Source organism: Mangifera indica, chromosome 20 (genome assembly GCF_011075055.1).
Source record: "Mangifera indica cultivar Alphonso chromosome 20, CATAS_Mindica_2.1, whole genome shotgun sequence".
Classification (NCBI taxonomy): domain Eukaryota; kingdom Viridiplantae; phylum Streptophyta; class Magnoliopsida; order Sapindales; family Anacardiaceae; genus Mangifera; species Mangifera indica.
In genome coordinates this window covers 8542191-8558933 of record NC_058156.1, presented here as the reverse complement: position 1 = coordinate 8558933, position 16743 = coordinate 8542191, and the positions used below count along the sequence as shown (strand labels likewise).

At 30.1% G+C, this 16743-nt stretch overlaps 1 pseudogene; it reads right to left on the bottom strand.

The window, feature by feature from the left end:
• Nucleotides 1–1826: 1826 nt before the first annotated feature.
• On the bottom strand, nt 1827–15923 carry LOC123204294 (annotated as a pseudogene).
• Nucleotides 15924–16743: the final 820 nt, after the last annotated feature.

Here is a 16743-nt window from a genome sequence, read left to right as displayed (position 1 = left end):
TTTAAAAAATTAGTTGTCAGTCGATCAAACACCCAATCAACTAATTTATTTTTAAAATTTGATTGGTCGAATGTTTGGTCAATTGGTCAACTTATCTAATCAATCCCAAATTTTAAAATCTTCTCTTTTTAAAGACAAAGTTAAATTAAAAAGTGGTTATTTCTCTCAATACTAATTGATTCAACACCAATCGTATGGAAGTATAATTTACTTTTCTAATAAAATTATATATACAATTTTGTGTAATAATTATAATATGTTATTATATGACTGAATATTATTTTATCTTTATTTTTTAACTATCCAATCATAAAATAACACATCATTATTTGTGATTAAAATTATGTACATAGTATTACTATTTTTATTCATAATTAGTATAAATAATAATTTTTTATTCAAATTTAAACTTTGTTAAAAGAAACTAACAATGTAAAGGTAAAATAATAATTTTATTATTTATTAGTTTTGAAAATAAAAATAATATATTTTTATCATATCCAAATATTTTAAATATGATAATTTAATCTTTAAAAAATTGTATTGCATTATGTGGAATTTTTTTAAGTTATAATTATTATTTTTTAAACTATTAAACGGGAACTAATATTTTAAAACTTTCTATAAGAGTCTCAAACTTTTTATAAATTTTTGATAACCCTCAAACGATTTTATAAAGCCCCAATATTTTTAAAATTATAGCTTCACCCCTAATATATAACTATACAACAAAGACACCCTTATTTATAGAAAGAGGAAAAAAAATGTGAGGATGAAAGAAAAATGAAATAACAGATTTTTTATATAATTTAGATATTTAAAAGTTATTTTAATTTTTATATATTTAGGGTTATATGATAATTTTGAAAAATAAAATAGTTGAGATAAAATAGTGATTTTATTTTTTAATACTATTATTTCATTAATAGAGCTTAATTTTGGATAAAAATATATTTTATTTATGCTTGATTTTAGATGAAAATGTATTATTTATACCAACTAAAGGTAAAAAAATGTATTAAAACTAAACTTGGGTAGGAAAATACCATCCACTCTAAACAATTCTTTCGAAAAAATAAGTTAGTGGTATTAATCTTTAATTTTGATATTCTAACATCCGCACAAACTTTGTAGAGAATTGTTGTACTAAAAAATAATGATACATCATTTATCATATCCGCTTACAAAAGGGTTTTATGAAAGTTCATAGATATGCATCTATAGAAAGGTGTTAGAGCTAGTTCATACATTTTGTGAATTTCGATAGTAGATGAAACTCACGTGTTAGGGTACCAAATCTCAATCTTAACCTAGTGTGAATGACACAAAGATAAAATATTTTATAAAAAGAATGTTTTTTTTTTTTTAATTCTTTCACTAAATGATTTTGAAATGTAATTGTTTATACAACATTTTATGTCATTCGAGTTTAGACCCTTACATAAACCCTAGATGACAGGAATTACAAGAGTAGAAATGTAAGATTTAGATGTGGAAACAAACCAAGAAATACAATGAAATGTAAGACTTAGAGAGTCCTCTTTAATTAGTGATAATCACTATTTCCCCTTTTTATGTTTGTTGATGACAAGGAATGATGACAGTTGCATGGAGTCATCTCAGCTAGGGTTGAGTATGAGAAAGACTTATACATATCAATGTTATGTCATGTTATTATGTCGTATATTTTTATGATATTGTAGATTTATTTACGAGTAATGTTATATATATAATAATAATATAAAAAATAATATATTATTATATAATTAAATAATTAAATATTAAATATTAAATAATATTCAATCATATGATAATATTATCGTGAACTAATATAGGTAATCTTCAACAGTTAAGTATACCAGCGACCATATTAAATTCGCGATATGCATGCTTGTGTCAGTGTCATTGTTATAGAAGAAACTGCTAAACCCATCAAAGAAGTCGTTAGCTCCGGCTGTCCATGCCTTCCCGGCGGCCTCAAGCACCATGTCAACACCACTCTTATCGAACCCAACAGTCATGTCGCCTCCACAAATGGCCAAATTATTGTTCATATCTGCAAACGATCCATTAATGGTTGGTGTTTCAAGATCAGTAATATTATTGTCACCATTAATGCTTCTTTCAAGCGCCCTGAAGCACACGTTTTGCCAGGCTTTTAGGATGTCGAGACATCGTGGTCGAGTGGCCATTTTGTTGAGTAAGTGAACGGTCGGTAAAGGGCGAGGGCGTGATGATGATGGCGACTCGGTTCATTGTGTCTGGCTTTTGACTCTTTCACCAGACGAGCCTCGGCCTCTAGGCGAGCACTTTCCCACTAAGCCATGTGGCTGAGATTGAAGATTTTCTTAGAATGACTGTCAGCTCCACCAAGAGCGGCAGCCTTCGACCTGTGAGTCACCGGATCAATGCCCATCATGGCAAATCGTTTTTTGATGTGTGAGTTCCAATAATTCTTGATCTCGTTGTCTGTTCTCTTTGGTAAATGCGCAGCTATGGCAGACCATCTATAAATTTCATAATAAGAGTAAAAATGTGATACCCGGGTGTAAATCTCGCACGATAAAGAGGATTTAAATATTAGGTTTGTATATATATCTTGCTCGTAAATGTAATTTATAAAACCTAAAAACAAATCATGAGAGATAAAATGAATAATATTTTGATAATAAACGATTATTAGATCAAGAATGTTACCAATATAACGAGAAATAACAAAACCGTAATGAACTGTTTGGATGGTAGGAAGCAAACAAATATGAACCTGTTGCCGAGAAGAGCATGAAGTTGAACGATAGTTTGTTCTTCATGTAGACTGAACTTTACTCTCTTAACATCAGGCCTCAGATAGTTAGTCCATCTCAGTCTACAGCTCTTTCCGCATCTCTGAAGACCTGAAAAAACAGAAAGATTTCAACAACGCAAACGCCGTAAGATTGAAGTTTGAAAAGTGAGCTAAAAGAGAGGTTGAAAGTTGACCTGCTTTCTGGGGCAAGGAACGCCAGCTTCCATGGTCGTATTTTATAATGTAGGCTAAGAGTTTCTGGTCCTCTTCAGGTGTCCAGGGACCTCTCTTCAGGCCGCTGGCGTCGCTGTAGGGGAACCTTCCCAATTTTATGCTCAAAATAGAAATTTTGTGATAACGACTGGGAGTTTTGAGTTATGCAGATATTTGACCTATCACTAATACTTATTGGGCAAAGAAGGGAAAAGGACCATTTCCCACCCATGTTTTAGGCCTATCTCAAACTCATATCCACGGGAGATGAAAATCTAGTTTTCCCACCCAAGACCAAACTACCGTCCAATTTCTCAGTTAGGGGCAGAGGTAAAATCGATATTTTATTGTTTAAAACTTTAAAACTTTAAAATTTCACTATTTCCCCCCTCTAGGTTTTAAAAACTGCAACTAAACCCATCCTCAAAGTTTAAAAAGTTTAATTTCACCCCTAGGGTTTGCTTCCTTCTCCGGCCACCATCGACGGTCGACGCATTCCACCGATCTCGTATCTTCGACTACAAAGGACGACTCTTCATCGTCCAGATCTGGAAGAGCACTTCGTCGTCGCGTCAGGACGACTCGACGAGCGACGAAGGATGACGAAGCGTTGTCCTTCGTCGTCTGGGTGGAGCGACGAAGAGATCTCCGTCTCTTCGTCGCACCGTGCGACGAGGAGAGGAAGATCTCTTCGTCGCACTAGGAGAAGGAGGAGGTAGGTGATGACGTCGAAAGATGAAATTGAAGAATGGGGGTGAAACTACTATTTTTGAAAGTTATGGGGGACGGCTGCTTTTTGAAAAATATGAAAACCTTAAGTTCGGGGGTGAAAATGTTAGTTTTCAAAGTTTAAAAACTTTGGTCAAAGATGAAATGTTAGTTTCTAAAACCTAAGGGGGGTGAAAAGTAATAAACTTTATAACTTTTTAATATAAACAGTAAAATATCAATTTTGCCCCTGTCCTTAACTGAGAAATTGAACGACAGTTTGATCATGGGTGGGAAAACTGGATTTTCATCTCTCGTAGGTATGAGTTTGAGATAGGCCTAAAACATGGGTGAGAAATAGTCCTTTTCCCAGCAAAGAAATTGATTGTTTATCTAATTCTGCGACATAATATTACTCTAAATACCCTTCTTCTAAGTCACAGGTAAACACGATAGTGGGTCCTCTAGAGCCTAAGACCCGTATAGTCGTGGGTCCTCATGCCAACCCAGTTTGCAAAAATATATAAGTTCATGAGAAGACCCATACTATAATGAGTCACATCGTACCTTGTTAATTATATATATTTTTTATTTTTTGTTATACCCTTTAGATTTCCCGTACTAATATTAATAAGGCCAAACGACTATTTTACATTTAAAATATACTATAAAACGTAAAAATATACTATATTTTTAAGTTTTTCTCTTTTAACTTTAAAAATTTTAAATATTCACTTATGAAGAGTTAGAATTAATGGTAATAAGGGTAAAATTATCATTTTATCTATAATATTAAAAATAAACTAAAATATAATATATTTTTGTCTATTTAAACTTTAAAAACTAAAAATTTTCCTCAGTGTAAGTTTTAAAAAATAACAGTTTCCCCCTAGGGTTTCGTTTCCAGATCTCCGATGTCATTGCCAGCAGTCTCTCCCTTCCAAAGCCTCCTCTCCCTCCGACGGTCTCTTTCCTCTCATTTGGACGTCTGATCGACATCGAAGGAACCATGGAAGACGAACAGCTTTGTCTTCGACGATTCCTCAGACATCGATCGGGTGTCCAAATGGGAGGAGAGAGACCATCGGAGGAAGAGGTCACCGACAATGGAGCTGGAGATTTGGAAACGAAACCCAATGGGGAAACTGTTATTTTTTAAAACTTAGGTTGAGGGAAACTTTTAGTTTTTAAAGTTTAAGGGGCAAAAAGACATAAAATTTTAAAGGGTTAGGGTTCCGTTAATTTTAACTGTTCATGGGTGGGTATTTGAGATTTTAAAATTAAAGAAGGAAACTTAGGAATGCAGCATACCTTGGGTGGAAAATAGTCCTTTGGCCTATTAATAATAAATAATTAATAAATTTAAAATTTTCACACTATTTGTTAGATTTCCGGTAAAATTAATAATAAATTTATTTATTTTTTAATTTTTCACAATATTAATGAATACTTTCGGATTTTTCATTAAATTATTTGGATTTTTTATGTAATAATAAATAAATAATAAAATTTTTTAAAAATTGTGTATAGTGTCGTGCAGGGTCTGATCGCTGTGTGGGCCGAACTTCACAGCCCACATACGGCTTGCATGGCTTGTAGCCTAACCCACAAACTACTATAGTGCGTGTCGAGCTCCCATGGCCCATACCGAAAAAGGGGCCTCAATTATCTTTAGACAAATTTTATATGGACAAACCATAGAAGAGAAGTTGGGTTTGTGTATACGCATCCCACATCTCTTAAGCATGTTAAATTATGACTAGTTAAATAGTCTGTGAGCTCCTTAAACTGTTAAAATATGTTTTGAGTTATAAACCCAGAAACAAATTCATAATAGATTATATATCCAAAGTAGATAATATATTGACAGTGGATCAAACTATTAGATCAGAGATATTATTATAATATTAGAGTTTCATAATGATAAAGTATAAAAAATATGTTGGACTTCATAAGTTGTCAAGATGTGACCATGATATACTATGATTTTAATGAACAAGATTTCTTCACTACCCCAAAAAAAAACAAAAAATGCCCTTTCCTTTTTTTTCATGTGATTTTAACATCTAAATTAATAAATTGATATGATCTAATTATTTACCTATCATAATACTTCACTTCAATGAACAAGATCAATGCATAATAATAATTATCCTTTACTTAGAGTGAATAACGATTTTCCACCCAAGGATTAGCTTTAAAACACTTTTTCACCTTTTATTAGCATAAACTACTAACTTTCATGCACTAAACTAATTAATATTTACAGTACAAGTTGTGTAATATTTATTAAAATAAGGTGCTTTTTTAAAACCCAAAAAAGAGTGTAGACTGGACTTTATGGTAATTTCAATACCCAGTAATGGGTTTGTCGGGAAGTATATAAATCCAATTACTATCTCCACCCCCACCAAGAAAATACGTACATTTATATTTCAGTCTTTGTATTTATGAAGGTACAGTCAAGCCGTTAAACACTTCTTTTCCCTTTCACATTAAGAAAATTGGGAATATCAAATTCTCAACCCAAACAAAATTGTAACTTTGGAGCACTTATTGTCACAACCATTTAGGCTGTCGCTACAGCCCATTAAATGGGTTAATTTCTTTTTTTACCCCCCAAAAGACTTATTTCTATTTAGAGATGATAATTTCGATTTGAATTTAGTAGTTTCGATCACTCTCAACCTTAATAAGAAAGAGATTCCCTATAAAAACAGAGAAGAGAATGGGGACAGGATAAAAAAAATTCCATGCAATCACTTTCTAATGTCTTTCTTCATTTTGCCAGCGCTCTCTCACTCCCGAATCAACGAACAAACAATGAAGGCCAAAAACAAAGCTATCGTTGATCAAATTGGTGTGAAATACATGACTTAGGGTTTCGGCCTCATCTTCCATTTGACAAATTGATGCTTCCTCCCACTTCAGTTCAATGAATTAGAGGAAAGAGATGATCGTGTTGTCATTGGCCACCAAAGAAGAGGTTGATGACAACACGAAATTAGTCGTAATCAAATCGAATCTCTCACTTGATTTTGGCTTATTTTGGTAGAGTTTGTATGCCGAGAAATCATCACGGAGAGAGAGAATATGCTACTAGTAGAGTTAACGATGTATCAGAGTAAATCATTGCGAAAAACTATCATCAAAAAGAAAGGATGTCTTTTGTAGGGGTGTAATTACAATATTTTAAATTTTAAGGGGGTGGTTGAACACTAAAATATTTCTATCTCTATTTCTATTTGGACAACTTTGACTATTATAACTAATATTTTTGCATACTCCCCATTTTCTTGTTTTCTCCATGAGTTCAATTGCCGATAAATTACGTTTAATAGAAGTTGTCTCTTTCTTTTGAAACTCGACGATTGACGACCTTTGTGAAACTCAACGTTCAATTCATGGAGAAAATGAACATGAGAATCAATAAGTTCATGTAATTGTTCATACGAGTCATTCTTAGTGATTTCATTGAAGTTCATCCATCAATCCCTTAAAGTCCTTATCTTCATCACTTTCAAGCAATGATTTTAAAATCAGACTAAATTAATCGATTCAATCAGAAATTGACTTCAAGTCTTATTCGATTAATATTAAAAATTGATTTTTTTATTGGCTTGGTCAAAAACTAAGTTTGATCGGATTTGATCAAAATTTTGAATTTTTTAAAATTTTAATTATTTTTAGTAATTTACTTATTTTTTATTAGATTGAATGGATTTTTAAATGTTTGTAAGGAAAAATAAGTTTAAAAATAATAAAAAAAAGAAAAAAGTATCTCATATCCATTGAAATGTCTTCTATACGCAATAATTTATAGAATTATGTTTTTTTCTGTATCATGAGATTGAGATCTTGTTTATTTTAATTATTTCATTAAAATTAAATGAATAATTATTACTCCTTAAAAAAAATAATCTTCATAGGTGTGAATATCTTGATTGATTTTATTTTTTACAAATTTTTAAGCAAAATCTATTTATTATAATTTGATAATAACTTGAACCGATCGATTTTTCGATTAAACCGATCGAACCATAAACCAATAAGACAATCGATTCGATCACCAGTATGGTTTTAAAAACATTGCTTTCAAGTATATCACCTTGCAAAGAGGATCCAACTTCAAGCCACCACTGTAGATGAATTTTATCAAGCTATAGCACTCTGTTTTTTAAAGTACTTATTGCATGTATGCACAGAAGATCCGTAGTTTTCGAAAAATGATTAAGTAATACTATGTGTATTCATTTTACGTATGCAAAATATACACACTTCTATGTATCATCATGTGATTAGGTGTTTCTTTATCTTTAATTCAAAATTATTTAATTACATGATGATACACATCAAATATATACTTATTTGTTTATCTAAATTGGATACGCGTAGTTTTATTGGTTTTTGAAATTGGTTTTCAATTTCCAAACATATTTTATACTTCACATCAACAAAATTACTTATGGATTCAGCTCTTAAATAACTCCATTTCCAAAATGACCATGTAAATTTGTCCAAGTACTAACAAAAAGGATATATTATAAGGAAGCCAAGTCATTTTGATGTACTTCAAAACAATCTCATTTTCTGCATAATGGATCTCAAAATTTTTCCAATTTTGATCAAATTTAGAATCAATTGTGGAATAAATAATAGCAGTCCAATATGAGAAAAATGCACTCCAATCTTCCTCTTCTTTAAATTTAGGGTTACACTTCGTTACAATATCCTTTTCGATATGCCACACACACAGAAGATTAAATGATGATGGAAAACAAACTCAATTGAAATTATAAGTGAAATGGGCTGGGTCGACCTGCGGTGTGGCACATCCCGCCTCAGCCCAAAAGAGAAAAAAGCAGGTCTTGACAAACCCACAAGCTTAGCGGGTCGGGCAAAGCCCACATGTTAGGATGGTCTAGTATTGTTGGGCTAGCTTTTCAAATTTTTTACACATTTTTCTAAATGGGTTGACCCATACAATAGCGGGCCAAAAATTTAACAAATGAATTTATATAATTAAAAATTTTTAAAAATTATTGTTTCGGTTGACGTGCAAAAGGCTCACGAGTTGACCCATTAAGGGCTCATGAGAGCATGACCCGAAGGCCTTAGGTTGTGCCTTCGGCTTTGAGCTTTTTTCAGGCCAACCCAACACAAAAGACTACCACATGGTTGGCCTTGACATATGCGCATGGTTGGTTGTGCTAGGACTTGTTTCACCTAACCTGACTCAAGTCACTTCCACCTCTAATTGCACTTATAAGAGCTAATTCTCTATTAGTAACAATAAGAAAGGCTTAGACAACCACTGCCCATTATTTTGCTATACATACTCAAGTCCCAAACATAGTCTTTTTCCTTGTCTTCTTGCATGAATGCAAATCAAGGAAAAAAAATGGTGTATTAAAATTTGTGACCCCGATAGTATCAAGCAAAGGCATCTTGTAATTATTAAAATTCTATGTGTAATTCATCACAAATGTATTTGTGAAACTCTTTGTCAATGCAATGGAGGCAAGATGAGCAAAGAATGCATAATTAAACTGACCTTTCAAGTCATATTCCATGTTATATTGGAAGCCACCCTCACCAAGTTCATCTAATAAATCTTGAATCACAGTGCGACCACTTAGATAATCTTTAAAAGTCTTAGTCATTGCATTATATAATGTCTTTGAATTGACTTAAACATTTGGATTATTTTGCAAGAGTGAAGCAATAATTTATCGAAAAGCCACATCAGATTTCACTATTTCTTTTCCATGCACCACTTCTTCTTTTGAGAAATGACGACTACAAAAATGACCAAACATATCTATAAAAAGATCGTGATTATGAGATAAAATTTTTCTTACAAATGAAGATTTGCCAATAATGAAAGACAAGTAGGATCTTCTCATATAAAATTGTGTACTATGCATGCGAATAGCATTCAGATTAGAATACACAATGTTAAGATTAAAATGAAGTAAATTATATGTCAAAATTTGTAAAATTTTAGGTAATGACCTTTTCACCCTTCTAATTAATAGCTTTCATTAAAAAAATAACAAACGAGCGATAAAATAAACTTTTCAAACTTAAAAATTGCATAATTATTGTCTTAAAAAGCTTTTGGTTGCCAAATAATATTTTAAAATGGGAAGAAAATAATTTATTTGCTGTAATTTAGTATGGTATTAATCTTTTGTGTGGCTGGCCACATTTCCCATTTAAACTACCAAATTTAGCCAACATTCTTTATAGAGCAATACTATATATATTTATTTTGACTATATAAATGGATACATTTTTCCGTGTGTCATCATACGATTGAGTATTATTTTATCTTTAATTCAAAATCATTTAATTACATGATGATATGCATCAAATATAGATCTATTTGTATAATCAAAATGGATACACATAGTCATATTATTCTTGATATTCTTAATTTATTTTCTCATTCGTGTGTATGTGCGCAGGCAATGAAGCAAATAATAATAAATATTATTATCAATTGTTAATTCGGGAAATTTTTTAATAATTTGAACTACACATAACAAGTATTAATCATCCAAATTAGCTATTTTAAGGAAAAAATTATATAATCTTCTCCATATACTAAAAATATTAAGTGGGTTAATTTACATAAAAACTATAGTCTATAAATTTTATTAAATCAAGTAAAGATAAGATAAGCTTGACTCTCTCCATATCTTATCCTAAGAAACCAACAATTTAATGGCCTCTATTTCTTCATGTATCTTATCATAAGTTAATTAAGGCCAAAAGACTTACTCCCATCTGGTAACTATGAAAAAGCTAAATGTCTACCTATAAACTGTTAAAATTAATAATTTTTATTAGAGAAAAGGGTAAAATATATAATTTATATAATAATAAAAAATTAACTTCTAATATATATGAAATTACCAACCAAAAAGAAAACTTTATATATATGTATATATGAAACTTTTCCTCTCCCCTTTCATCACCCACATTCCAACTCAAAAATTAAATCGCTCATGTATTAAATGACAAATTTTTCCCTTTTCAGATTCCTCTTCAATTTTTAAAATTTATTAATTATGTTGATTATCATTAGTTAAAAATTGGAATTTTTAAATATAAATTATAGTTAATTATGTCCATTTAATTTAAAATTTTATATAAGGGTAATATTGTTTTTTCAACTAAATAATTACACTAACAAAGGGTAAATCAGTCATTTAATTTTAAATTAACAGAAATAATTAATTTTACCATTTCATAAATGGGTATTTGACATTTTCAAAATTAATTGATGAACTTTTGTTAACTTACTAAACTTTGGGTGGAATCTTCTTTTGGTCATTAATTAATTATCATTTACCAGGCCACATTATGAATGGATGTAATAGGATATGTTTTTACCATTTCGAGGCTGCGAAATTGAAGTTTTCAAAATCTTATTTGACTTTTCAACTCATTATTCAAAATCGACAAATTCTTCCATTCTAATTTATTTCTTGTGCCAAATAAACTAAACCATTGTTGATCCATGTTACCATACTTGGCCTAAAATATTCCACTATAATCATATATTTTTGTCTCTTTTTAAACGCCAAAGGACTATTTCCCACCCAAGGCTTAGTAAAATGACAAATTCTCACATATTAATTTTAAAAAAACTCAAATACCTACTTACATATTAAAATTCACTGTTAATGTTAATTATGAAAATGTTATTTAATAAAAAAATATTTATAAAATAAAAAATTTATTACATTTCTCCCTAGGTTTAAAAACTAACAATATTCTTTCAATCCAAAGTTTGAAAAATGATTGAATCCCCCCTAGAGTTTTCTTTTCCCTTCTTCTCCTGTGACCATCTCCGACGGTTGGTCTTCCCTGACTCCTCTTCTCTTATTGAAGCATGCCGATCTTTGATCGAAATCGTCAGAGATGACGATGATTCGTCTTTTTCTAATGAAAATGCATGTCATCGCCTAATCTTCAGTAGGGGAGGAAGATATGATGAAGGTAGGTTGTCAGTCGAGATCGAGGTGGTTGCCGGAGAAAGGAAAAGAAAACCCTAGAGGGGATTCGATACTTTTCAAACCTTGGGTTGGGAGGAAATTGTTAGTTTTTAAATATAGAGGGCAAATGTGATAAATTTTTAGTTTTTTTAAAATAATTTTGATAAATGATATTTTTACCCCTAACCTAAATAGTGAATTTTAACATATAAGTGGGTATTTGAGTTTTTTGAAGTTATCAGGTAAGAATTTATCATTTCACTAAAACTTGGGTGGGAAATAGTCCTTTGACCTTTTTTAAAATGATATCTTTAAAATGTAATTCTAATCTTTTTTAAGGGGTGTTTGCTGAATGTATAAAAAAATTATTCTGATAATTTATTTTTATTATTGACATTACTTTTTTAGTTGTGAGATAATAAAATATTTCAATAATATTTTATTATTAATAGTAATGTGACGGATAATATAAAATGTAATATATAATAAAGTTTCATATGATTAGAATGTGATTGAATAATTCTGAATTAAGGATAAAACAATATTCAATCGCATGTTATGATATATATATTTATTTATGTACTCAAAAGTGTGTACATATAATATTATTTATTATAATTTTATTATTTTCTCTTTCTCTTTGGCCAAAACACTTATTCCCACCCAAGGTTTAGTGTATCTCCAAACTTCCACACTATGAAGTTTTAAAAACTCAAATATTAACCCATCATTCATCTTTTGTTAGAATTTTCTATTACGATTAAGGGTAAAATGATCATTTCATGATTTTAGGGTTTCCATATTTTTCCATTTTAGCCACCCCAGGACTTTTAAAAATTATAGTTTCACCCCCATTTGACAAAGTTAATCTACAGGTCACCAAAAAGTCATCTCCTCCCTTTGTCTCTAGCCTCCTCCTTTGCTTGAGATCCAGTTGAAGTCGGCCTTGCCTTCTCTCCGATGACGTTGTGACTTGTTGTCTCCCCTCTCAGATTATCAACAACATTTGCGTATGAAAGCTTTGTTACCAGAAACGTCAATTGTCATCTTTTATCTTCATCTTCTATCTTCATCTTCACCGTTCCAAAAGCCTCAATCATTCCAAACCAGAACTCCATCACTCAATTGTTCAAGAACCAGAACGTCGTCGATGAGAAGACGAAGCTTCGTCTTCTTTTCTTTCTTTGTTTGTGGATCCTCTGAGAGAGAGTGCCACTCAAGGTCAAGAGGGAGAGAGGCTTGCTTGAATAAGGTGGCTAGAGACAGATTCTAGTTGTCAAGAAAACTAGTGACCAAAGAAAAATAAACTTTATGAGGAAAATATAACTTTTTAAAACCATAGTTGGGAAATAGGATAAAATATTTTTTTAATTTTTCTAATTAAATGACAATTATACCCTTATATTTAATAGATTTTGTTAATTTCTACAACTAATGGGTGGATATTTGAGTTTTTAAAACTTTATGGGTGGAATCAGGAATACATTAAACCTTGGGTCGGAATAATTCTTTTGGGCTTTCTCTTTTGCAAGCGGTTATCTTATCTAAGCTAACTTGATCTACCAAGTTTTAAAATAATGTTTGGAATCTTAGTTATTAGTCTATTAGTTGGAATTGGATAATAAACAATCATAATATAATTTAGTGTTAGTTTATCTTTAATTTATAATCGCTCAATCACATAATAACACACATAAGAAGACATATAGTTGGGGGTAAATAAAGATTATTTTAGTAATTTATTTTTTATTACTAACATTATTTTATTTGGTTTATAAATAATAAACGATTCTGGTAATATTGTATTACCAATGGTAATATGATAGATAATATATGAGTAATCTTATTATTATTTTCACCTTAGTTATTAAAATATTTCTAAAGTAATATTGATTTTATTATAATTATATAATTATTTATTAATTTTTTAATGACAAAAATAACCTCGTTTTTAATTAATATAATAACTAACATAAAAAATATATTAGAATAATTATACCCAATTGTATTTAAGTAAAATAATATATTAATATTCTTTTATTATCCCTAATAAAACACAATAATTATTTATATCTTCCAATTTTTGGTAATCTATCTTCATGATAATATTTTAATTTTGATAATGAAGCATTACCCAAATTAAATGTATACTAAGTATATATTCATTAGTGTATTTAAAAAATGTATACATGATATCGCTCTGATACATATGTTTTCTAGAAAAGAAAAGTTTTACAAGTTACAAATTGATCAAAAGCAGCCATTATTAGAGAATAATTTGATTTAATGGGATTAATAAAATATAGTTTAGAAGAAATGGCAAAAGATTAAAGAATATTCTTATCCATGAAGAAGTTTGTCACAACTTCCTAAACAAAGTTCATAATAATTTAAAGGAGTTGTTGAACAAATATTAATTAATTTGACTTCACTCTAGTGGGTCTTCTTTTTTTTCCTTATTTTAAAATAATATAATTTTAATTGGGGAAATTGAATTGGGTGAGTTTTGTTTCTTAGCTATTTAAGCTAACAAGGATCACTCCAACATGGGTCCATCTCTTTTACCATAATAAATAAAAGGCCAAAGGACTTCCCACCCAAACTATGCTGAAATCTCAAAGTTTTCCCCATTAACTATGAAAATACTATTTACTCACCCATGACCGGTTAAATTTAACGGAACCCTAACCCTTGAAAATTTAATCTCATTTCCCCTCCTAAAAGTTTAAAAACTAACATTTTTCGCTAAGCTAAGTTTGAAAAGATCGTATTTACCCCCCTAGGGTTTAGTTTCCAAACCCTTTCACTTTCTCCTACACCATCGGGAGGGAGAGACGTTGTCTCTCAGCGCCGGATGGGTTGAGGTGGAGTTGAGGGGTCCGACGGTGGAAGAGAAACCATCAGGAGAGGGAGACGACCGGCGATGGCGTCGGAGAAAGTGAAGGAGTTTCGAAACTAAACCCTAGGGGGGGAAATGCGATCTTTTTAAACTTAGCTTAGAGGAGAAAAGTTATTTTTTAAAATTTAGGGGGGAAATGAAATCATATTTAAGTTTATTTTTAATATTAAATATATAATGATGATTTTACCCTTATTATCATTAATTTTAACTGTTCATGGGTGGGTAAACGGTATTTTTATAGTTAATGGGGGAAACTTTGAGAATTCAGCGTGGTTTGGGTGGGAAATGGTCATTTGGCCTAAATAAATAACTGAATTAGAGATAATTATAAAATGGTATAGATAATTCATTAATGTGAATTTAGAGAAGGCAATTCGATCTGAAAAAATACATTTTTGACTTGTTTGTTCTTGAATAGGAAGGAGATTTCCTAATACAGACAGGAACAAGAACAATATGGTTAAAATTCTTGTGGTTGGGGACAAGGATAATATATCATGACTTGTTCTCTCTCCCCCTTTCTCAGTTTGTTTCTTTACTTATATATTTTTTAAATTTTTATATATTGAATTATTCTTAAAATTTTTGAATTATTTTAAATATATCTTAATACATAATAAATATTCATTTTTTTAAGCATAGATGGGGGAGAGAAAGTATGGACAAATTTATCTGAGAGAATGGAAAGGGAAAAATGTGAAAATTTTGTTCTCATGAGAGTAGGGACCAATAGAGAAATTTTTCCCATGGGGAGGAGACATGGATTTCCTCTCATCTCCATATCGGGAATGAGATGAAAATGAAAAAAGTTTCTCTTACAAGAATTAAGATAATTGGCCCATACTTGCCACCCTATTGTCATTTCTATATGAATTAGTGAACTAATCTTGTTCAATTTACTCTTCGTTTGAAAAACCTTAAATTTGAATTTCTTAAATTCAATAATGCATTCAAAATCTTCCTAGATTTAGTATGCCGACCTAAGTTTGAATTTCTTGAACCTATCTCTAATATTAATCAGAGACTTTGGTTAGTCAAATTACAAGCAATTCAAACTCTAAATGTAAAAACATTACATGAATCCACGTGGGTGATTTGAAACCGTGGATTAATTTGACTTTGACCTCAACTGTATGAACAATAATGAGCAACATATATAAAACTCTACCAAAATTATTATTAATTATTAAAATTTGCAACTACTTAACCAAAATCTTTTCTTAATCAAATTAGTTGACTATTTGCATACTTACCAATCCAATCCAATGGTGCCACGTGTGCAATGACTTCCCCATGCAACCACCGACATGTTGGAAGAACATAAACATACCAAATAGTTGTTAAACTATGTATTATATTATCTATTAAAAATTTAATTTTTATATTTGTATATTATATTGTATAATATTTTTTAAAAAATAAAAAATATAATTAATATATTATTATTTTAAAAATAATATAAATATCCTTTAAATTTTTAATTTTTTCATATTCAAACTAGTTGACTTTCTCCTTGTTACTCTTCTAATTCTCATCCCAAAGGTTTTGTTATATTGCCCAATCTAATGGTGCCACGTGTATAATGATTTGTTGCATGCTTACCGCCCACATGTCGGAAAAGGAGTAACAGAGCAATTCAGTTATACATCATATTATATTATATTACGTCTTTTAAAATATTAATTAATAGTGTAATAAATTTTTTTATCATTATTTAGAAAAATAATAAAAATATATTTCAAATTATTAATATATATTTTTGTCACATATTATTTTTTAAAAATATTTATTAATATAAGTTAATAATATATATTATATCATATAATATATTTATTATATCACATTAATTAGATATATTAAGATATATATATAAAATTTTTTACAATGGTATATATAATATATAGGAAAATATTAATAACCATGTTCAGCTTCACTCATTTTTAAGGTTGATTAAAATAATCACCAAGTGGCAGAATCTTATTGGATAATATTGGGTCAAAATTTTCTTACGTGGCAGATGTGAATGTTTGACTTTAATGAGATTTCCAAGACTATTAAAATTCTTACGTGCCTTCATAATGTTGGGTCAAAATTTTCTTACGTGTCACGATTTGACCTTTCTTGCTTAA